This window comes from Strix aluco, chromosome W (assembly GCF_031877795.1).
Source record: "Strix aluco isolate bStrAlu1 chromosome W, bStrAlu1.hap1, whole genome shotgun sequence".
Lineage (NCBI taxonomy): Eukaryota > Metazoa > Chordata > Aves > Strigiformes > Strigidae > Strix > Strix aluco.
Window position 1 is genome coordinate 37,311,831 of NC_133970.1, and position 26,093 is coordinate 37,337,923.

Genomic DNA, 26,093 nt, shown 5'->3' on the forward strand with positions numbered 1-26,093 from the left:
ACACGCACACACATGCATACATGGTTATATGCACGCACAGTATCTCTATGTGTATGAACACAGGTGCCAATATATGATACACACATGCAAGCATACATGCATGCACACATCTATACATCATTAAAAATAAGGAAGACTTCCTTCCGAGTGTTGGTTTCCCATACAAATATGCTGCAGAATAAGTCACAGATGATTATGGCACGAAGATCCCCTTTAGTACCTAAAGGGGGCCTACAAGAAAGCTGGAGAGGGACTTTTTACAAGGACATGTAGTGATGGGACAAGGGGTAATGGCTTTAAACTGAAAGAGGGAAGATTTAGATTAGATGTAAGGAAGAAATTCTTCACTGTGAGGGTGGTGAGGCACTGGAACTGCCCAGAGAGTAGTAGATGCCCCATTCCTGGAAGTGTTCAAGGCCAGGTTGGACGGGGCTTTGAGCAACCTGGTGTAGTGGAAGATGTCCCTGCCCATGGCAGGGGGGTTGGAACTAGGTGATCTTTAAGGTCCCTTCCAACCCAAACCAGTCTATAATTCTATGATCCAGCCCTGGGAACAGTCCCACAAAACCTGGGCTGTGCCGTAGCCTCATAACACCTCATAGCTGAGCATGTTCCACATCAACCGCTGATAACCAGGGATGGGATTTCCCCTCCCGATAAAGAGGTGGTCTGTTGGACCAACCACATTTGTAGAGCTATTTGCTCACATCGGGGTTTGAAGGCCCAGGCCCTGGATTTAGCAATGGTTGTTGCAGAGATGCATGACTGTAATGCTGGTGTAAGGAGTCTATGTGAGAATGATAGGGCAAGGGTGAAGGAAGGTTACATTAATTGTGATTTCTATAGATGCTTCCCTAGCAATTAACTCCATTTTTCCCCCAGGGAAAGAGTAAGGTCCTTTTATGTTATTTTACCACCCTTTCTTTTCTTGCTTGCTTGATTCCTTTCTTTCCTTTAACGGAGTATCTCTAATCATTGTCTTGCGTCATTATCATTATCTCTTATTATGATCTTTAGTTACGATGTCAAGGATGAGAAAAATGAGCTCAGTTTTCTGGCATCCTAACACATATTGATTTTAACAGCAGCTGCCACAAGACCTTCACATATGATGGATTGCTGTTATACTGATGCAAAAAATACCACATGAATAAAAATATTTACCGAAAAGAATAACCAGTGATTGCATAACTGCATTTAGGACACATTATCATATTGACCAATAGCCCAGGCAAGCTCAGGGAGTGATCTTAGCACATACTAATATCCTTCAGGATAAGCGTTAAGAGATTGCATTAGAGATCCTGTTTCAGGTACTTATGTCAATAACTATCTCTTGGGTTCTTGGGGGTTTTCTTGAGCCTGGAAAATGAAATATTCCAGTCTAAGCACAGGGCACCTTGCCACTGCCAGCCTTCGCTGTTTTGAACATAGAGCAAATAGCTATGCTTTTCTGTAGGAAAAGTGGAAGAAATCCCTTGGGGGGAGCAACATCATGCATGAGCTCCTTGTGGCAGCACTCCTTTGCCCCATTCTGGAGGCACCAGCTGGCACCTGGCCATAGGAGATAGTCCACCCCCATCTAATGAGGAACTGGGGAGCACCCAGCCGGTGCTGTGGGCAGCAGCAGAGGTTAGCATTCACCACAGAACATCAGGGCTGCAAATACAGCCAAGCTTTTATTTTATGAGCCCTTTCTCAGAGGCTTCGACCCCACAGGCATCACGTGAGTGTACTCATTTCTGTGCAAAGTCTCACTAAAGTAACTGTCCTGGTTTAGCTAGGATAGGGTTAAGTTTCCCCAGCAGTGGGGGGAAGCTCTAGCCGGGTTATTCATATACCATGCTGACGTCACATCCTGGCGCCGAAGCGCGGGAACGCGGGAGAATCGGTGAACACGTGTGTTATGCCATCTCTCTGCTCTCACTGCTGTATCGGTACATATCTTGATCTGTTCATTGCTATCACTGTTACTGTTATTGTTATTGCTGTTGTTTGTTGTGTTGCTATTGCACTGTTGTATTAAACCTGTCCTTATCTCAGCCCCGGGGCTTTGTATTTCACTCCCTTTGTGGGGGAGGGGCAGCGGCCGCGTGGTCTCAGACCCCGGCAGGGCCTAAACCACCACAGTAACCCATGGACTCACACATGTGCAAGGTGGAAACCTGTGAGAAACTATGGACTAAGGTATTGTTTATTAAGATTTATGTTAAGCTCAAGGTAAAGTTAGACGACAGAAACCACTCATGCAAACAACCACTGGACGCCGCCTGTGTGAGATAAGATAACTGTAATCGCTCACACAAACTGAACCAGATACTGCTCATGCAAGATAACCACCAGATTTCCAGGAAGCGACAAGAAACAGGACAAGACAGCCCCATATAAGGATATATGAGTGAAAGATCAACTATGAGACAAAGAGGGAAGACTTCTTACTTCAGCCTCAACAAATACCAGGAGGCAGGAAACGACCCCCCTAACAACAACTGAAGCATGCGCGGAGTACCTCCACTACCTCATGAGCACGGAAGTAAAGATGTATAAAAAGGGGACTATTTGAACTACTCAGCACGGCAGTTGGCGGAGCGCAGACTCCCCTGCCGTCCAGCGCTGTCTTTGCTCATATTCTACTTGCTATAATTAATAAAGAGTGAATTATAGTCCATTGTGGTCTCAATTTATAACAATTCCTGGTGCTGTGACTCGGATAAGGAACGGTGGGCTTCTGTCCTCCGGGGAGGCGCCCCGCGGCAATCCGCGGCCCCGCGACTGACAGCCTACCTCAACCTTACCGACGAACCTAAATTCTAGAATAGTGAGCAAAGGAGAAAACCGGTAAGATCCCATAAAAATTCTGTGCACGGGAGTCCGGACGAAGACGCAGGACGCGTAAGTATATTGCGAATTTGCTCGCAGGTTTGCCGTTCGGGCGGGACTGGGTTTCCTGGAATATAACGAATGAGAGGTTCGATATACTGAACCAAGCGAGTGTGGACTCTTAAGTACTGCGTTTCCCATCTCCCGCGAGGGATTGGGCCAGGAACAAGGGGAGTGAGTGAGTGTATGTTTGTGGATATTCCAGAAGATGGGGGCGAAGGGCAGCAAGCCTTCGACTCCCATGGGAAGGGTACACACTGTACCTAAGAATACCCCTTTGGCATATGTCTTAGACAATTGGAGGTATTTCCCTGGAACCCTAGGGAAAGATAAGCAGAAAATGATAGAATACTGTACTAAGATATGGGGAGGGAAGAAGATTTCTAAAAATACCTTTTGGCCAGTCTATGGGTCAGAAGAAGATTGGGTAAGACAGCAATTAAACCTCTGGGTCAATAATAAAAAACCCCTTAACCCGGAGGAGAGTCAGTATGCGGAAGTATGGATAAAAAGACCGGGAGCTAAACTTTACCCACTGAATGAAGTAAAAACTAAACAAAAGAAAAAGCAGGAAGAGTTAGACGAAACCCTTCTAACCCCCCCTCCTTACATTCCTCCTCCTGCTCCCGTAGCCCCTCCCGAGGTCCCCAGAGCTCCCACTCCCCCACCGGAGTCGGAACAAGGGTCTTCCCCTCCTCCTAGACGCATGACTAGAAGTCAAAAAGGGGCAGCTCAGATGTATCCTCTAAGGGAAATGCCCATGGGGGGACCTCAGCCTATGATTGGATATATTTCTGTACCCCTAAACTCGGCTGACCTACGAGATTTTAAAAGAACCGAGATGGGAAACTTGATTGAGGACCCACTTGGAGTGGCAGAAAGATTAGATCAATTTTTGGGACCAAACCTTTATACTTGGGATGAGATGCAATCTATCCTTGGTCAATTATTTACTACCGAGGAAAGAGATATGATTAGACGAGCAGGAATGAGACTGTGGGATGTTCAGCATGCCCAGGGACCCCAAGCAGATATCAAATGGCCACTCCAAAGACCTAACTGGGATAATCAGGATCCGGTGCATAGAACTCATATGCAAGATCTGAGAACTATAGTAATTCAGGGGATTAGAGAAGCAGTACCCCGTGGCCAGAATATCAATAAAGCATTTAATGAAATGCAAAAGAAAGATGAGAGCCCTACTGAGTGGCTGGAACGACTGAGGAAAGTCCTTCAACTGTACTCTGGGGTAAATCCAGACGACCCTTTAGGGCAAGCGCTCCTAAAAACTCAGTTTGTAGCAAAATCATGGGAAGATATCAGAAAAAAGATTGAAAAACTAGAAGACTGGCAAAATAGAGGGTTGGATGAATTATTGAGGGAAGCTCAGAAAGTCTACGTAAGGCGGGAAGAAGAGAGCAGCAAGCGACAAGTAAAAATGATGGTAGCAGCTGTCAGAGAGGATCGCAACGGGCGGACTGGTGAACACAGATCTGCTGGAATAAAACAAGGGAACGCAGTAGTAAAGAAGGAACAGAGATGTTGTTTTTACTGTGGAAAGAAGGGACACATAAAGAAGAATTGCAGAGAAAGGATCAGAGATGAGGAAATATTGAAAGCAGAATAGGAGAGTCAGGGGCTCTATATTTTAGGGGACCGGAGTCATCATGAGCCCTTGATAAAGTTAAAAATAGGTCCCCATAAACAAGAGTTCACCTTTTTAGTAGACACAGGGGCTGAGAAATCGACTATTAGGCAAATACCTGAGGGATGTAAAGCTTCCCCTGAAAAAGTACAAGTAATAGGGGCAAAAGGAGAACCCTTTAAAGTAAGCAAAATCAAAAATGTGATATTCGAAACTGAAAATAAATTTGGAATGGGTGAACTCTTGCTCGTCCCTGAAGCAGAATTTAATCTGTTGGGACGGGATTTAATTGTTGAACTACAATTAGAAATCAAAGTAGAAAATCAAGAGCTAACGGTGTCTGCTTATCCCTTGACCATGGATGATCAAAACCAAATCAACCCCGATGTCTGGTACTCTCCGGATACAATAAGTAAATTAGAAATCCCACCGATTAAAATTCAAATTTCCGAACCCCACATACCTGTAAGGGTAAAGCAATATCCTATATCCTTAGAAGGACGGAGGGGATTAAAACCAGAAATTGATCGATTGTTAACACAAGGAATCTTAGAACCTTGTATGTCACCCTTTAACACTCCTATTTTGCCTGTAAGGAAGCCAAATGGAAAATATCGGCTTGTACATGACTTAAGGGAAATAAACAAAAGAACTATCACCCGGTTCCCTGTAGTAGCAAATCCATACACACTGTTAAGCAAGCTAGGACCCCATAACTCCTGGTATAGTGTGGCTGATTTAAAAGATGCTTTTTGGGCCTGTCCATTGGCAGAAGAATGCCGTGATTATTTTGCCTTTGAATGGGAAGACATAGAGACAGGCCGAAGACAGCAATTGAGATGGACCGTGCTCCCCCAAGGGTTCACTGAGTCCCCTAATCTGTTTGGACAGGCCCTGGAAGAACTCTTAAAAGAATACCAGGTACAAACGGGAAACGTGCTGTTACAGTATGTAGATGATCTGCTCATAGCAGGGAACAATAAGGAGGATGTAAGAAAAGAAAGCATTCGACTCCTAAACTTTCTTGCACAAAAGGGACTACGGGTATCACAAGAAAAGTTACAATTTGTGGAGGAAAAAGTGAAATATTTGGGACATTATTTGTTTAATGGCAAAAAAATATTGGACCCAGAGCGCATTAAAGGAATTCTAGAATTACCTATGCCTGTCACTAAGAGGCAAATTCGGCAGGCATTAGGGCTATTTGGGTATTGTAGACAATGGATAGAGAACTACAGCTTTAAAGTTAAATTTTTATACGAACAATTGTCTAAAGACAAAATACTCAAGTGGACCCCTCGGGATCAAGAGCAGTTTGCTAATCTCAAAAGGGAGCTAAGTCAAGCACTGGTTTTAAGCCTCCCAGATTTAAAGCGGCCATTCCACTTATTCGTTAACATACATGAAGGAACGGCATTCGGAGTATTAACTCAGGAATGGGCCGGACAAAAGAAGCCGGTGGCATACTTATCGAAGCTGTTGGATCCTGTGAGCAGGGGTTGGCCAAGTTGTTTACAAATCATTGTCGCTGCTGCCTTATTACTTGAGGAAACGAATCGCATTACCTTTAATGGAGAAGTTGTCTTATATGCACCTCATAACATCAGGGGAGTGTTACAACAAAAAGCGGAAAAATGGCTTACAGATAACCGACTATTGAAGTATGAAGGAATACTCATAGAATCCCCTAAATTTTCTTTAAAAACTATTGGAGCAGTTAACCCCGCTGAATTTTTGTACCCAGGAGAAGGTAATGAACTATTACACAATTGTTTTCAAACAATTGAACAACAGACACGCATTAGGCCAGACTTAGAAGAAGAAGAACTACAATGTGGGGAAGTATTATTTATAGATGGGTCATCACGAATAGTGGAAGGTAAACGATTGTCCGGATATGCCATCGTTAAGTTGGAAAAAGGAGAATTTAAGACAATAGAATCAGGCCCCCTGAGTGCCAGCTGGTCAGCTCAAGCCTGTGAGCTGTATGCATTGTGGAAAGCATTAGTGTCACTGAAGGGAAAGGATGGAACTATATATACAGACTCACGCTATGCGTTTGGAGTGGTACATACCTTTGGAAAAATATGGGAGGAAAGAGGATTTATTAACTCACAAGGAAAAGAATTGATACACCCGGAATTAATTCGGCGAGTTCTGGGGGCATTGAAAGTGCCGAATAAAATAGCAGTTGTACATATAAAGGGACACCAGCGAGGTACAAATTATCAAGTCAGGGGAAATAACGCAGCTGATATAGAAGCAAAACGAGTGGCAGGCAATTATAATACGATTTTGACTATACAACCAGTACCTGTTAGTAAAAATTTGAGTTTTGAGTCTGCAGAAAAGGAAAAACTAGAACAAATGGGAGCTAAGGAACGGGATAGTAAGTACATATTACCAGATGGGAGAGAAGTCTTGCCGAAGGGCATAGCACTCGAAATATTTTCAAAAATACACAGTAAAACCCACTGGGGAACCCAGGCGTTAGTTGATCATTTCAATCAACAGTTTGCCTGTATAGGCGTATATAATATAGCAAAGACAGTCACAGCAGCCTGCGAGACCTGTCAAAAGGTTAATCGAAACAACACGAGACAAAAACCTCTTGGAGGACGTTCCCCAGCATACAGACCTTTCTCACACATACAAGTGGATTTTACTGAACTACCCAGAGTAGGGCGTTACAAATATTTATTAGTAATGGTGGATCATTTAACACATTATGTTGAGGCTTTTCCTACCTCCAAGGCAACTGCTAACCAGGTTACTAAGGTATTACTTAAACACATTATACCTAGATATGGAGTACCTGATGTAATCGACTCAGACAGAGGAACACATTTTGTGTCAAAAATTGTTAGAGATCTAGCAGAAAACCTGGGAATTAAGTGGGAATACCATACGCCATGGCATCCACAAAGTTTGGGAAAAGTTGAAAGGATGAATGGAGAAATCAAAACTATTTTGACTAAATTAATGATAGAAACCAAACTATCATGGATCAAGTGCCTACCCATGGCACTATTAATACTCAGAACCAGACCCCGAGCAGATATAGGAATATCAGCGTTTGAGATGGTATATGGAATGTCCTATAGAATTGAAAGTCCACAAACAAATGTTTTAATTCGAGATCCTGTAATTAATGAATATGTTTCACAATTAGCAGAGCATCGTAACAAACTTTGGGAACATGGGCTGATTGTGCAACGACCTCCATTGGACTTAAAAATTCACACTTTCAAACCGGGGGACTGGATATTAGTTAAAACATGGAAAGAAGAAACCCTAAAACCCAATTGGGAGGGACCTTATCTTATTTTGCTTACAACAGAAACAGCTGTCCGGACTGCTGAGCGTGGATGGACTCATGCCAGTCGCGTTAAAGGCCCAGTGACAAGACCCCACTGGAAAGTAATCAGTACTCCAGGTGACACCAAGATAACCCTGAAAAGATAAAGTAATGATAAAAACTTTGCTTGATCATTTTGTCGCATTACCTTTTGGTATAAAGTGTGTATTGTTGTTTATATTCGCAATAATTATTTCTCTCTTCGTATATTATATATGGAAGCATACAAAATGTACTAAAGGAAATTGTTAAACTCATGCAACCACACAATATTGAATATAGAAAATATGTTGATATAAACACTCTAGATATACGAATTAAGTGTAATAATTTGAACCGCAATTGTTATCCGTTTGCTTGTTCCAAGTGTATGGTATGCCAGGATAAATGGTGGACTCACTGTGAATGTGGATACCCTTCAATAGGGGTTTGCACACAGTGTTGGAAAATCCAAAGAACTCTCACTGAGTGAAAATCAAAGCAATCAGAATCTAAACAAGAAATTATTTAAGAATCCCATGAGTGGTGGGAAATTTTTACCAAAGGAATAAACCCTCAATATTATTGTTACTATTCCAATGAACCAATCCCCTTTGTAACTGAAATCTTGGCTATAAAGTGTAAGAAGGGAAGTACCAACTGTGCCTTGCCTCATCCCATTAGTTAAAGCTGTAAAGTGGGGAGCCTATATAAACAGGCAGAAAGCCCAAAACAGCTGTTCTCCTGAAGAATTCCCTTGCTGCCGAGAAGATGGTACACCCCGTGGCTCGAAGCAACCGAGTCGACGGGCGAGGCAGAGGAGGAACAAACTGTGGAGAAAAGAATCAGAACAATGGGACACAAAAGCAACAATGGCCAAACTTCCCCAGGGATGATAAAAATATACTTAAATTGGCAAAATTGACAGACACCTTTTTTTTCTGGTGTACCGCTAGTTTTGTTATTGATAATAACCCAAGCAAATGGAAACCCCCATGAACCAATGCTCTGGAAACTATATAACTTACAGGAATCTAGACTAATACAAAATCAGACCTCTCCGGGAAATTGGAATTTTACTGTCCAATTAGTCTCAATGATTCCGGTCGATATCCAGAGAGGCTGGGAGGCGACGGAAGCCAACTCCAAAGCCTTCTATGTGTGTCCAGCTTCCAATCCTGGAAAGAGTTATTGCAACTATCCAGGCCATTTTTATTGCGGTTATTGGGGTTGCGAGACAATAGCCTCAGACTGGCCAACAAAAGGAGACAAATATATAAGTATCACTTGGGGACCTCCAGGTTGCATTCCACCACAACATGGATCTGACGGCTCCGGGGTCTGGGGATCCGTAAGGGGGGTGAAATCATCTCCATCAGAATGCGACAGAATAGAAATTGAAGTTAAACAACCAGAAGATGACACATGGTTAATTGGCCGTACCTGGGGAATTAGATATTGGGAACCTGGAGCAGATAGAGGAAGCTTTTTCAAAATAATAAAAGAAAGGATACCCCACGATCCTTTACCAGTAGGACCAAATCCGGTCCTGAATCCACCCACTTTCTCTAAAAAAAAGGTTGTCCCCGTGAACATCGCAACCCCTTCCCCAGACTCCTTCTTGAAAACAGCTAATGGTACCATGACTGAATTCTCCTTATCCAGGGATTTAAAGTTGTTAGAATCCAAAGACCCTTTATGGAATCTAATGCAAGCCTCTTATCGTACCCTTAATGAAAGCAAACCAAATTTAACTGAAGAATGCTGGTTATGTTATAATATTAGACCACCATATTTTGAGGCAATTGGAAAACCAGGAAGGATTCGATGGTCTAACGGTTCAAACCCACGAGAATGTCCATGGGATGGCCGGAGGAATCATACGCAAGGAATTACTATTCAATTAGTAACGGGTCAAGGAAAATGTATAGGTACAGTGCCCGAAAAGTATCAGCCTTTATGCAACCGAACAGTCACTAATACCAATATAGAGAAACACAAAAATCAAAAGGACAAATGGGCTATCCCGACACCAGGAGCTAAATGGGTTTGTTCAGACATCGGAATAACGCCTTGTCTATCTCTAAATGTGTTTGATCAATCTCAGTTTTGCGTGCAGGTAATTATTGTTCCTCGTCTAATCTATCACACCTCGGAAGAAATATTGCATCACTTTGAGGGAGACCGGAATAGACAAAAACGAGAACCAATTACAGCGGTAACCCTAGCTACACTACTGATAGCGGGTGGAGTTGGAGCAGGCACAGGTATAGCCTCTCTAGTACAAGGTCAGGAATTACAAGGTTTGCAAATGGCTGTAGATGAGGATTTAGCGAAAATAGAACAATCTATCCAAAATTTAGCCACTTCAGTAAAGTCTTTATCAGAAGTAGTACTACAAAATAGAAGAGGATTAGACCTATTATTTTTGAAGGAAGGAGGGTTATGTGTAGCTCTCAGTGAAGAATGTTGTTCTTTTGCTGACCATACGGGAGTCGTCCAAGACACCATGTCCGAACTTCGGAAAAGGTTAGACCAACGTAGAAAGGATCGTGAAGCGGGCAGGTCATGATATGAAAACTGGTTTAATGTTTCACCTTGGCTAACCACTTTGTTGTCGGCTTTAGCAGGACCGCTTATTATGTTGATCCTGGGACTTATATTTGGGCCTTGTATATTACGCTATATTTTTCATTTTATTAAAGAACAGTTTGACACAGCTAAATTGCTTATTTTAACCTCGAGAGTAGAATATGAAAGTGTATCTAATAATGAAGATGAAAATTATTGTGAATGTATTATGCCACGCGAAAATCATTATTGTGAGTGCTATAATAAATGTCAAAATTGTGAAAAAGAAATTGTTTACAAGAATGAAGATGAAAGTAGCACCTAATAAACAATAGGATAAAAAGAAAAAGGGGGGATTGTGAGAAACTATGGACTAAGGTATTGTTTATTAAGATTTATGTTAAGCTCAAGGTAAAATTAGACGACAGAAACCACTCATGCAAACAACCACTGGACGCCGCCTGTGTGAGATAAGATAACTGTAATCACTCACACAAACTTAACCAGATACTGCTCATGCAAGATAACTACCAGATTTCCAGGAAGCGACAAGAAACAGGACAAGACGGCCCATATAAGGATATATGAGTAAAAGATCAACTATGAGACAAAGAGGGAAGACTTCTTACTTCAGCCTCAACAAATACCAGGAGGCAGGAAACGACCCCCCTAACAACAACTGAAGCATGCGCGGAGTACCTCCACTACCTCATGAGCACGGAAGTAAAGATGTATAAAAAGGGGACTATTTGAACTACTCAGCACGGCAGTTGGCGGAGCGCAGACTCCCCTGCCGTCCAGCGCTGTCTTTGCTCATATTCTACTTGCTATAATTAATAAAGAGTGAATTATAGTCCATTGTGGTCTCAATTTATAACAAACCCAAGCTTTCCCACATAAAAAAAGGTCCTTGGTCCCTTGGAAGGAGCCTGTTCCCTGCAGGTTTTCTGGGTTGGGCATTGAAGCTTCTTCTGGATGATCTGCTTTGAGAGTGTCTCTAAATGAGCCCTTTGAAAAGCCTGGCATCTGGCAGCAGTGGGGTTTTCTGAAAGTCCACCCTGGGGAAAACATCTCTCGGTTGCATCTCATCAGCATTGCAGCTCCCAAGTATGTAGGCTCAAAGGCTCAATTAGGAGGATAAGAAGAGTGGAAGCTGTTTCATTTAGTTTTTTGCACCAAAGCCATTAGCAGCAAATCTCCAGATTCAACCCCTGCATCCAAAAAAAATAGCCAATATCATAGAGTATTTTATTGCAGGTTTTCTTTCCTATTATTTTCTATTCTATTCTGGAAGAAACCCCAGCCAATCCTCTCTGAATTGTATCTTTCCATCTTTCAAAGGACCTCCTGTTTCTTACGGAGGGGTGTTGGAAATATTCCTGCTTTCTTTTCCTGTTTTCATCTATCTACACCAGCCTGGCAATGGGCAAAAATACACATATAAAGATGTCTTAATCTTAAATATAATTCGATATAATACCTCACACAGCATTGTATGATTAGTAAAATATATGATCATTAGTTATTAATGTGTCTACTTGTGTAACTGAAAGCCATTTGCAGCCAGAAATGAAATAGCTCAATTTGCTGTAATTGACTTATCTTCCATAGAGATTAGTACACTTGCTTCTGGAGAAGAAGGTTTCTTCAAATGCTAAAAGCAGCTGTATGGAGAAGCTGGATCCTGTTTCCTTTGGAAAGCCCCTACTCCACTGGAGGCAGAGATATCTGAGGCGAGGTCTGGAGGATCAGCAGAGCCATAATTAGGACAGCTGAAATAAGAGCTCCTGTGTTTAGAGGGAGACAGTATGTGACGATGCCATTTTCAGGAACCTGCTGTATCTGAATCAGGGCTGCCGTTGGGTGACCCTAGGAGATGTGACCACCTTTTACTCCTCCTGTACACTGATCCCATTTGTGCCAGTGCAAATCAAGAACAATTTCACAGACATCATCTATGAGCTTGGGAAAAGTGAGCATCAGTGGTTGGGTCCTTGCACACCCCAGCAAAGGGCTTCGTAACGAAAGCTGAACGTATGGCAGCCCCAGCACGGTAGCAAACCACGGTGGGGCTGGGCAGGGTATCTGCAATGCAGGTCTCTCATGCATGCTCTTGCCAGCACAGGGAGCTCCTCCCAAGGGTGCCAATAGCAGCTCAATGGGCAAACACATGCAGAATAGGCAATTGGGAGCATGTCTTTACCAGCTACATGGGACTGTGCCCTTAAATTATCCGCTGACACCTCTGACATTGTGAGGTGCTGTGGGGCCCCACAAATTTCAACTGCTGCTGCTGCTGCTTTTTTTTTTTTTTTAATGGGTTTTCTTATGGGTTTTTTAATTTATTTTTCTTAGCCACAGCAACTAAGCAAACCATTCAAATTGAAACACTGAAATGAACCAAGCTGAACAATAAACTAAAACATGCCTAGAGCAAGTTGAGCAATAAACAGGTTTCTAATTTTTTTTTTCCCCTTCTATCTTGGTGGTGTCTGCCTCTGATAGATGATGTGACAAAGGAAGAATCCTCAATAAATTCTAAATTCTGAATACTAAATCAGCAAGCAAAAGCAGACATGTGAGACTCCATCCCCACTCACAGTGGCTTTACTACTGCGATACCACGATGCTACTGCCCCATGGGGCTGGGATGGAGGTGCAACTGGACAGAGGGAGATGCACCGGCTCCATCCATCCGCCTGTAATGGTTTTATTCAACCTACACCCAGCCTGAGTCCATAATGCAGGTTTGACAGAGGCTTTTCCTACTGTATCCTGGCTGGAGTCTCAAAGGGAAAATATTATTCATAGATTTTAAGGCCAGGAGGGGATATTTTGCTCCATTCTGACCTCCATTATAACACAGGCCAGGGAATTTCATAGAGTGATTCCTGCAGCAGGAACAAAGGGGAGCAATCAATTACTGTGTTATTTCACCTCATGTGAGATGTAAAAAGGCTGTGATTTCTACTAAGGGATGCCACAGAGAAGGAGGACCTGTGAGGCAGGTACTGAAGGAAATGAAAGCCCTGAGTTAAAACTATATTGAGAGCATCTATGTGAACTGAATGTTGAATGTTCTTTCTCAGCTTGTCAGCAGGCTGAGTGCTGTAAAATGTTTGCCTTTGCAAAAATTGCATGGTTTGGGAGACAAAAGAAATAGCTTTTTTAAAAGCATTGTCACAGTCTTTGCCTTGGAAGGACCTAAATGTGAAATAATCTGACAAGGGATGTGATATGGTGTAAAGCAAGATGCTGGTAGTCACACAGTATGTGTTGAGCCCCAGGACAGGCTTGGGCTTGGGACCTCAATTTGCCGCCTGCTTTGAAGAGAGCTGAGGTGTATTTTTCTTCTGCAGCACCTTTTATCCTCTGGCTATCCTGCCTGAGTCAGGATGTGGCAGCTTTTCCTTCTTGGATGTTGTGCAGCCTCTTTGAAAGGAGCCATACATTTCTGCACAAGAAACGCTCTAATCTTTGGTGCAGAGTTTCAGCACAGACTTGTTTCTCGCTACAGCTCAGCCTACCTGCACTTATTTATTTTCCATGTGGTTCCCCATGGAACTTGTTGGTATCGAGAAGTTTTCACCTTCAACCAGGTAAATTCTTTGGTTTAGCTGGAGAAACCCAGCAGCCTAGTTGGAGTCTCACTCTGAATTATTTTCCTTTCACTGAACTTGCAGCTCAGCTTGAAGCTGACACAGGCTACGTGAACACAGCCCAGATTTGCAATTGAATCCATCAAGCTATGCATGACCCTGCTGAACAACCCACAGCATAGATGAACTCAAACTTAATAATTCAGGCATTTGGCTTCCAACCCACACTTCATCATGGTGCTGAGCTGATCAGGCCTGTGGCTCCCATTTAATTCATGAAATGTAGAGCGCTCTGAAGTTCAGAGCCAGGTTTTTGTCTAAACTCAGTCTGTAGATCCAAATTAATCTTTAGAATCTGTCTACACAGGTAAACCAGAATGACTCAGTTAAGCATCACCAGGGAGTCAGTGTAGAGCTCTCAAGTTAGCTTGACACAGTTTGTTGGAGGAAAATAAGTTCAGCCCAGCTTGCAAACTAATGGACACATTTATAAAACCCAGAGTGACAGCAAAGAATTTGGGCCTGTCTCCTCCAGGAATACTCCCATGGCTTGCACATATTGCCTTGGTGTGCTTAAAATGCATGTACAGACAATGATAAACTAAACTAGGCACCATTATAAATGTGACAAATAAGCTGTGATGCCAAATGCAGATTACCTGTAAGTACTTTCAAACTATTGCTGCCATCAGTTCTGCTGCCAGGCCATTTTCTGAGGATAACCCAGGTATTATCAGATTTATCACCTTTTCTTCCTCACTTCATTTCTCACAGCCAAATGCATCAGCAATTCACCATTTCAGTGGCCATTACCATTTTTTTTGGCTTATTCATTTCTTCTGAATAATTCATTTCTCTGAATAATTTTGCCATATTATTTTTATCATATTTATATAACAAATATTAGTGCAGTGCCTTTCTCACATTGTTTGACCATCACCATAAAGCACAAAAGAAACAACCTCTAGGTCCATAGAGCGCCACTTGGAAGCACAAAGTGACTCAAGGTGTTTAGAAGGCTGGGGCACAGCAAAGTGTCCCTGTGGTGGTGCAATCCTTACCCCCCCCCCGCCCCTCTTTGTTGGGCTGCTTGGTGCTAGGTGCGATTCCACCCACATCCCCCGAGCTATACACCAGTCTGTGGAGATAAGGACTGACAATGTTAACGAGCCTGGCTCCTGCCCCTCCCGATTGCTCGGAAATGGTTAAAATGGCCCATCAACTCCTAAGGGCCTGGCACACCTGTGCCTGGGATGTGGTCAAATGGGAACAATAACAGATTCGCACATTAATCAAATTCTTCTGTAACTGCTGGAAGGCACCAGAAGGCATTTGACAAAAGTCAATTATCTTGGACCCTATAAATGGCGACCACCAGGGAGACCCTTTGAGCTCTCCTGGATCGCAGTGGGCCTGTGACCAGCATCTCCCCTGAGCTGGGACGCCTCTCAGGTACCAAACCCTTAAGGTGTCGTCTGCTCCAGACGGAAGGCCAGGGCAAAGTCCCCCGCTCGAGTCTCAATTATCGCCCGTTGAGGAATGCCAAGGCATTGTGAGTATTTGCTCTAAACTCGAGGGAAATTTTCTTTGAGCCAGCTTCTCTTTACTCTGTGTGTGTGTGTGGGTACGTACCCTTGTTTCTGTGTGTGTATGTCTGTTCTGTGTTCATTCTACTGAATCCAAACACCTTTGTTTCTGTATGTTTGTCCATTTTGTTATGTGCATGCATGTATATATGTATATATAGGTACCGTTAAGTAAGTTAGTGTGAATCTTGTCATTTTAGAATCTGAATAAGTCGCTTTTCTTTCTTTTAGTATCTCTGAATTATTTTATAATAACAAATTGCTGTTAGTTATTAATAAACCTAGATTTCTTACTAAATATTACCGTGTCAATACTTTCATCCGTGACAAATTGGCGTAGTCGGCAGGATGACAAGCAAAATCACCAAATACTTACAAAAACACGGTATCCAACCAAATCCCACCTTCCCAGAGGATTGGGCTTATAATAATTGGCACAACTGGGAAGAGGTAGAAAAACAGTTAACTATTGCTCGAGGTGCAACTAAATTTGGAAAAAATAAAGGTATGATTTGTAAAATGTTGGGAGTGTGCCTGGAAGCTGCCTGTCATGAACGAGAGAAAGTTAATCGTAAAATACAAAATTTACAAGATGAGATTACAGGGCACAAATCCACCAATCTGCTGTTATCGATTAAAATAGAGCAGCTGCAACAGCAACTTAAGGAATCCCAATTGAAACAACAAAAACTGGGGGAACGTGTTGAAATGATGCTAATGCAGTCTCCGAACCCCCCTGATATTGTTCAAATCAGAAAATTAATTGTGTCCCCTGAAGACTGGGATGGTAACATTTGGAGTGATACACATAATGACGACTCAGACGAAAATAATTATTTGCAGCCGCCTGAGTCTCCCCCTCTTGCAGTCAGACCAATTATTAAAACAGAGGAAACGACAGGACCTCGGGGTGGTGTGAGAAGTCGCATCAGCAAAACAACCCCCTTTGATCCAATTCAAATAGCCAATTTACAAGATCGTTAGGGCCGTAAGCCTGGAGAAACTGAAACTGAATACCTATGGAGAGTTTCTCTAAACGGGGGAGATAGAATTTTACTAGATGGCAATGAAGCCAGTGGATATTGGGGTCCTGGTGTCTTTTTGGATGCTGGTCCCAACCCCCCGAATGACCCCCACTCACTAACAAGCAGAGTGGCATATTGGGCTGGTGGCATTGATGCCTTAGAGAGAGGAGAACCTCTGTTAATACCTATCAAATCTCTAAATGACCTCTCCGCAGCTTTTACAAAAGCTGCCTGTATTCAAGCCATGCATCAGCGTAAACCTACTGATGTTCCTCTTTCGGCAACTGTAGCTCCTGCTATACTTAAAGTACTGATAAAAGGAGCCCCTGCCATGCTCAAACCTTTTCTCATTGCAAAACGGGATGAGATCCAGAGAGACTTAAATTATAATGAATTGGTAAATCTAACACAAACTGTTGGAAATAGTGGGGAAGAAGAATTAGAACCAAGAGTATTACCCACTTGGGCAACTTTAGTACATGAAACTGTAAATCATGCCCGAGAAAAGGGATGGGATGAAATTCCCAATGAAACAAAAAATATAGGTCGCACTGTTAGGCAAATTAAACAATTGCATCAAAATAATTCTCAGGAACAAAAACCCTCTGACCGACAATCTAGGGGTCAGGAGTGGAGAAATGAACTGTGGAAGCAAGCATTGTCACTAGGAATTCCTAGAACCGCGATTCAGAGACAGCCTACCGGCGTCATTCTGAGTCTGATTCAGGCATTTCAAAAAGGTATCGCTCCAAATGCTCCAACCCCCCTCCTCCCCCGGTCGCCAGCTCCCAGAGAAAAAAAAGATAACCCTTTCCTCCCTCAAGAGGATCAGTTGCAAAGCACAGGATCAAAAAACTGATAAGGTCCGGACGGCAACTGGGCCTGCCAGTCCGGCAAGTAGAAGCTTATCAGTGGATAAATGAGAACGGCCCTTACATTTTAATTCCAGTTGGTCCTCAAAATCAATTAATAAAATTTTTGATTGATACTGGTGCACAAATTTCAATAATTACACAGCGAGATGCCAATAAGCTAGGCATACGACCTGGTCGGCGAAAGGTTAAAATTACCGGAGTTACAGGAACTAGCACTGTGTGCCAGACAGCAAAAGTTAATTTACTGCTCCCTGGCGAAAAACGTGTAACATCTCTTCGCTTTGCGATCAAGGAGCATTATGAAAATATCCTGGGTTTTGATGCACCTCCCTTCACGGAAGATTCACCAACCGAGGGTGTCTGGTTTTCTGATGCCTCGGCAAAAAGAGTGGATGGTAAATGGCAATATAAAGCTGTTGCATTAGAAATCAAAACAGGGAAACAAGTTATTGAAGAGGGTGAAGGCAGTGCTCAAGTAGGAGAGTTAAGAGCAGTTGTTTTGGCAGCACAAAATGAAGCAAAAGCCATTTATGTAGACTCTTATGCTGTCTGGGCAGGTGCCACACAGTGGCTTTGTCAATGGGAAGCCCTAAACTGGGAGATAAATAAATCACCAATCTGGAGAACTGAAGACTGGCAATTACTATTAACCATAGCCAGAAAAACACCATTCCAAATAGGATGGGTAAAAGCTCACGCTAATGACAACAAACCAGCTACAAATTGGAACCAAAGGGTGGATGAATTGACAAAAATTAGGAAAATAGACATTGAAGATTCCTCAGACCCCACATGGTATCGACTAGGAGAATGGTTACATCAAAAATTAGGCCACACAGGTCGAGAAGCACTTTACTTTTCAGCCCAAAGCCGGGGATGGCCCCTCAGTAGGAAAACATGTGAAACCATCCTCACTGAGTGCCCCCAGTGTAAATTAAAATTGCAGATGGACCATCCTGCCAAAGCACCACCTTTACACATTAAAGAGGGGAAAACTTTGTGGTCTACTTGGCAAATTGATTACATTGGTCCTTTAAAATCCTCTGCTGGGTACAAATATATTTTAACAGGTGTAGAAATAATATCTGGACTCCTTACAGCTACCAAGTGCCAAAAGGCTAATGCACAGAATACTATCCGAGGCCTTTCCTCATGGTTCTCAATTCTACCTGTCCCTGACTCTATCCAGAGTGACAATGGCTCACACTTTACTAGTAAAGAAGTACAGGAATGGGCAAAGCAAAAAGAAATAAAGTGGGTATTTCACACACCTTATTACCCACAATCTAATGGTATAGTTGAACGAGCCAATGGACTGCTGAAAAAATATCTTAAACCACATGAAGGACAATGGGACAGACGTCTTTCTGAAATTTTACAGCAGTTAAATAATCGGTATGGTCCCTATGGAAGTCCAATTACTCGAGCCTTCTTAACACTTTCTTCAGAAACAAACCTAAATAATGAGCACACCTGGTCCTCAATGAAAGCAGGACAGCCTGTGATGGCAAAAATACCATCTGTAGGAACAATACCAGTAACCCTGGTCAAGCCACGAGGATTTCTAGCATGGGATGCTATTGATAATAATGGAATAAAACATAAAATCAGTACTAGATGGATTTATCCAGCATCCTAAGGGGTAACCTGTTCAGCTTCCCCCCCCCCCCCCCCCCCCCCCCCCGAGACCGTTCTCTTTTCTTTCCTTTTCAGAAATAACCAACTCCACCAACGACAATGTGGAAGCAGACACCATACCCAGCAAGTCCACCAGTAGCACTGTGGGAACAACCCTCATCTTCAATATGAGACTCTTCACAGCATTGCACCTACCCTTTCTCTCCCTCACCATCATACCTTGATTGCTACAACAATGGTGTCTATACGGCTCTTCTTCTCTCTTCCTTTTTCTGCTCATGAGAGTAAAGACACTTACAATGGCTCACACATCAAATCCTTGGGATCTTGCATTACTGAGATACACTGGAAGCATCAAAACACTACAAGGCAGGTCTAATTGGTCAACTTTCCTCACTACACAGAAGGTGACAGGATTATTGCATTTGTCCTCACCATACGCAATGCTTCAGTGTACAACATATACCCAATCCTTGCGTTAGGACTAAATCACAATGGAAACATACTCTGTCCCTCAGAACATAAAGTATGGGCCCACCAGAAGGAGGGGAAATGGCAAACAATTGATGTAAATGCATGTACTGTGCGAGAACAATGAGGCTTCATTTGTGAAGGAAATACTCTTGAGGCTCAAGACATTTGTCTTGATACTGAACAAAACATTTGTCACTTTGAGATCCACCCAAACGAAACCCCTGAAACCGTAGTCATATATGTTGGAAAGGGATGTGTTTGCATGCGAACACGATGTGATTCCTTATTAATAGATGGTACTGTCCATACGACTCCTCCAACATCCTGACTTAATCGACCTCCTGCAACAAGCACAGAAAACTGGACAAAAGACTCTTATCACGGTCCAACATGATATAGAAGAAATACATCAAGTATTAACAAGAGTCAAAAGGAATGGAGAACATCAGTGGTGGGAAAGCTCATCTGGATGGTCACCCACCGCAACAGGACTGTTTAATTCTATGTTCCACCCGGTCATGATTTTCTTAATTCTAATTCTAATATGTTTACTGCTCATAATTGTATTGTATATTAAGGTTTGGAGGATGGTTAAACAGATTACTCAGTTACAGAAGTATCCCCATATGTACACCATCCCAAAATAATTTTTTTTCTTTTTGAAGCTAATCAAACACAAAATTTCCTTCAACTGTGATTGGATTATGGCATCCTCTGTTTATAGGCATAGAGGCAAGAGGCAACCACACTGCCACTCTATGGACAAGATAAATTGACTTTAGTCACGGGGTGGATTGTGGTGGTGCAATCCTTACCCCCCCCCCCCCCCCCCCCCCCCCCCCCGCCCCTCTTTGTTGGGCTGCTAGGTGCGATTCCACCCACATCCCCCGAGCTATACACCAGTCTGTGGAGATAAGGACTGACAATGTTAACGAGCCTGGCTCCTGCCCCTCCCCATTGCTCGGAAATGGTTAAAATGGCCCATCAACTCCTAAGGGCCTGGCACACCTGTGCCTGGGATGTGGTCAAATGGGAACAATAACAGATTCGCACATTAATCAAATTCTTCTGTAACTGCTGGAAGGCACCAGAAGGCATTTGACAAAAGTCAATTATCTTGGACCCTATAAATGGCGACCACCAGGGAGACCCTTTGAGCTCTCCTGGATCGCAGCGGGCCTGTGACCAGCACCTCCCCTGAGCTGGGACGCCTCTCAGGTACCAAACCCTTAAGGTGTCGTCTGCTCCAGACGGAAGGCCAGGGCGAAGTCCCCTGCTCAAGCCTCAATTATCGCCCGTTGAGGAATGCCAAGGCATTGTGAGTATTTGCTCTAAACTTGAGAGGGAAATTTTCTTTGAGCTAGCTTCTCTTTACTCTGTGTGTGTGTGTGTGTGTGTGTGTGGGTACGTACCCTTGTTTCTGTGTGTGTATGTCCGTTCTGTGTTCATTCTACTGAATCCAAACACCTTTGTTTCTGTATGTTTGTCCATTTTGTTATGTGCATGCATGTGTGTATATATATATATAGGTACCGTTAAGTAAGTTAGTGTGAATCTTGTCATTTTAGAATCTGAATAAGTCGCTTTCCTTTCTTTTAGTATTTCTGAATTATTTTATAATAACAAATTGCTGTTAGTTATTAATAAACCTAGATTTCTTACTAAATATTACCGTGTCAATACTTTCATCCGCGACAGTCCCAAAAGTCCTGCCTCATCTCACCTTTCTCTTGAGGTGTGACATGCTCCCAAAAGGACTTAGAAATATCTCTGAAAATGAAATTACCGTATCCACAGGCTGTGAAATGAAAGGCAGTGTTTTAACTGGCTGGAGGAGATGCCCTATAATAAAGTGTTCATATGCCAGTAACATCTAGCAGCTGCCAGTGAAAACAAGGCTGTGCTGGGTGCTGACAGGGAAACATCCCATTAAATTAAACAAGATGAACAAGTAATATGAGAAGAACAATGTTTCCAGCCCTATTTTAAGCTGGGAGCCTGAAAAAGTGGCATTGCCATGAAAGTAGGTCTGTGGCAGCACAGGGAGCTTGAGCCCAGATGTTCCTCATCCTCCTCCTGCTTCCTCCAGCCCAGGGCTACTCAAATGCAAAAGCCACTTTTCATTTTCCTTTGGACATGCGGGTCATTCAGCAAAACTGAGAGACTAGAAATAAAAGAGTTTTTTAAAGCACAGTTTTCAGCAGGGAGGTGCTGCTATAAAATACCCTCCTGTTACCACAGGGGCTTTTGCTTCCTCAAAGCTGATCTCGCCTGTTCAGTAAAGTGAATGGAGATTTTACAACATTGGAGCTGATATAGCTAGAGATAAAGGTGCTGGTGCCACAATCTTTATTGCAAGGATGGTGTATATAAAAGAAGAAACACAACATGTTTTTCAGATAGATAAAGCAGAGCTTAAGAATCTGGCAGCCAGAGCAGAAATAGCTGATTCTTAACTCATGGGTGGCAAAAAGGAGAAAGGTAATAGGAAATAAGTCAAAAAAAAAAAAGTAATAACAGATGAATTGCATGAAATGGGCCTGCCTAGTAAAGGAGGGGAGTGGGTTGCTCCTGGTTAACCTTAATTTACGTTAAAAAAAGACCCAGCACTGTAAGGAGCCTGTCAGGTCAGTCCAAGGGGCTGAGAGCAGGCTGGGAGCAATGTGCCAGGCACAGGCTGTCCTCCACTTGCCCTAGGCTAGTGGAGAGACATGAGAAACCACCATAATTCATTACTGCCTCGGTGCCCCTCTCAACCTTGCTGAGAAATGGGCAGTGGGTTGCCCTTTGCTCCCTAGTGTGAGGTACATTTCTCAAGAGAACAAGAGTCCTGTGTAAAGGAACACAGGACAATTGCAAGGAAACTGCCTGGTCCTCTGGGAGTTGGTGCTTTTTCCATGTGAGATGAAATAAATTCATTAAACTACCTGGCAGTGGCTGGCTAAGAGTGTTGGCTCTGCAGGACACAACCCCAATTCCTGAGCACAATACCATGATGCACCTCTAAGTAACTGTTTGCTACTCATTACCTCTCATCATCACAATGGAAAAATCTTAATTAACTGCACTCCAGGAACTACAGCCATCCCTGGCCACTTTCCTACCCCACAGTCTGAGAGCAAAGCACATTTGTGCTTTCTCCAAGCCATGGGCAGGTAGACCTCTGCAGCCTTCTTGTCCCACCACAGCACATTTTTGCACTCCCACACAGGCCAATGAAGGGCCTGACAGCAGATAATCTCTCCCAGATGCTCAGGGAAATAAGATGAGAACACGGGAATTCACAAGATGCTTTCTGGGATGTACCTCCCAGGTCATGTCATCCACAGGTTAGACACTTCATGAAATGGAGGTCATGTTTAATAACCATGGAGGAATCCTTCTTCAATGCATTCATCTGATTACTTTCTTAACCGATTTATAGTCTGTGGCTTCCAAAACCTTATCTTGCAATATCTGAAATAGTTCTTTTCGCTTCTTTTAAGCCTGCTGCCTGGTAAATGCACAGGTTCTTCTGAGAAGATAAATAGTCAACAACTTTCCTATTCCTTTTCCTTGTGCTTTCCAGGAATGTGCATATCTCTATCAGATTCTTCAATTGCCTCTTCTCAAGACTGGAAAATTGCAAAGGGACCATAGGCAACTACTCTTGTTTGGGCAGACTTAAGTATCCTACTTATACTTTGAATCTTGCTCCTACGCTGTATCTGCCAGCCCAACGTGGACAACTGGCACAGTAAGAAATCTCAGATGGTGCTAGAAACCTGTGATGTGGAAAACTTATTCCAACCCCAATCTGTTCAGTATTGCCTTCCACAATATCCTTTTTACAGACAGAGCAAGCAGATTGCTACCAAGGGCCCCCCATTCTCATTGACCCCTCTGAAGAAGTCTCATGGGCTTGAGCCTTTTTTTCTTCCATGTTTTACACAGGATTATTGCACAGGATACACTTGTTTCTGTACCACAACAATAAACAAAGATATTCTTTTCTTCTCTGTTAAATTTATATGCTCATGTTTATTGCTTTTGATCTGACAGGATTAGTCTCACACTTCACAAAATTTAAAGCATCTGTTAGGTGTAGAAATTCAAACTATCAATACAGCAATTAAGCTGCTTAATAAAATATCCATCCCTCCAGCTGTCCATTCCCCAATGCTAGTGGTCTCTGTCTGTGAGCTCCTCTATCCAGGATGAGGTGAGGTGCCAAACCCTTTTCTCCCCATAGGGCATCAGGGTCCCAGACATAAAGAGTAATGAGAACTGGAAGATGATCTGTGCCGAGACAGAAAAGAATAGAAAATGTCATAGAGAAAGAAATAAGATTCAGACAAGACCACTCCATGAGTGGTAAAATAAAAGACAACATCCATTTTACAGCCAGAGATTTTTGGGTTTTTTTGGTAGTGACAAAGAAGGGTGAGGACAGGAGGTAAGTAGGTAAAGGCAAGGGCTGGAATTTACCTCATGCAAAAAAGAAGCTCTTACCAGAGACACCTGAATAAGGAATTCACTATCCTCAGTTCTTCCACAGGAGTTGGCACTTGTCAAGCTAAATCAGCTCCCCTGCCAGAGGTGAATCTCTTTATTCCTTACTTAGGCAATTATAAGTTTAATGTTATGTAGGCACTCAAAGATATTAGCATAAAGATGGGAACAGATCCATGTCAAATGGGAAGGTGCTCCAGCCAAGAAACAAAGCAGGAAGAAAGAGTTGAAGCTGAGAAGAAACATCCATCTGTGAAACTTCTGAATTTGTTCATCAAGGGTTTCATGTCCCTCTAACTTATAGTTTTCTCCCTCTTCCTGTAGTACCAAGGGATCATTTTTCCTACTGCTAATGACATGGGAAGCCTTACTCTGTTGCTACAGTGGTTATTAATGACACCAATAATCATAATAACAAGAAAAAATACTAAAGATATGTCACTTTCATCAGATATACCTTCTTTGACTGCTCCACTAATACTCTTCTCCCTTTCCTACATCCAAAACTACCACCTTGCCTCCCTTTCAAAGATGATGAGTCATGCAAACAATACCTAGTGCTACCTCTGGAGCAAAACTCAGTCATCAGTTACCTGGAAATAGCAATACATCTCCTTGTTTCAACTAGAACAAGGAAAGCTGCGGTTGATAATAAAAGCCATCCTAGAATGGGATCTATCTGCAGTCAAGGACAGGGTGCAGCTGAAATGTAAATGAAACCAGAGGAAATACTGAGGCAGGTAAAACAATTACCCAAAGATCCTGGGCACAATGCTCATGCACAATGGTGATATTTCTGAAATCTGAAGGGCCTGTTAGATATCTAGTATAATAAATATCTTGCCTTACTGTGTCAGTCATCCACATGGGTCTGGTTCAATATCTTGTGCTTAACTAAAATATTTCTTCCAAGAAGGAAGACAGGGTTGGTTGGGTTTTTTTAAGGCATCAAGAAGGCAGAAAACTACTTCTTCCCCTGATGATTATTATCCATGGTTAATTATCTTCACTGAGAAAAATGTGTGTTTTTTTCCAATTTGAAATCTTACAGCTTTAGTCACCAGTCCTCAGTTCTTTTTGGGTCTTTCCCCACTAGACTGAGTCCTTTGGTACCCACCAAAATATTCAGGAAGGAAATATGCTCTCTCATCAATTCTCCTCTATATCTTTTTGATAAGCTTAATAGATCATGTACCTTCAGCTGTTCACTTTTACCAGCTTTTACCCTTTCGTTACTTCAAGCTCACATTCTTTAATAAAATTGCCCTGAGGTCTTTAACCACTGTAAAGAAGGTCACACAGCATAAGGACAGAGCTATGAGGGGCAAAGCAGTTCATTAAAGGTGCCAGAACACCACAACAACGGTTTGCCCTCTGGAGTCTCAGCTTCAGCATGAAATCCACTGAAGGCTGCTAAATATGGAAAGCCATGCAGCATGGACAGTGGTTGGAAGCTAGAAAGCACCAGTCAAAGGATGCTTGCTCTGTTCTTACCCTCTTTCCCAGGCCCCATGGGGGACTGCTGCTGAAAACAGGCTAGATGGACCTTTCATTTGACCCAGTGTGGTTGCTCTTACATTTTCACATCATCCCATTACACTCATCACACTTAGTGTTGTACCTTTCTTGAGATGACACTCCCCTCCTAGGCATGAGCCACCTACACTGATTTAAGAGGTGGAAGGCTCATCCAGCTGGAAAACATCTATAAATACAGACCAGACTCTGCTGGTATGTTGGGAATGCAGTACAAGGTGCTAATGCTGCTAATAGTTGAGTTGTGCCTAGTGTGCTAATGCTAGCAATGCTGCAAAATGCAGAGCAGAGGAACAAGGTTGTAGTTATGTTAAATCAGCTCAAACTGGCATCAGATGACTTGAATTAGTACACAAAGAGCATATGAAACATATTTTATTAATAGAAATGCCTAGCTATTAGCCCCTTTTTTGCTTATTATTCATAATATTTTTCT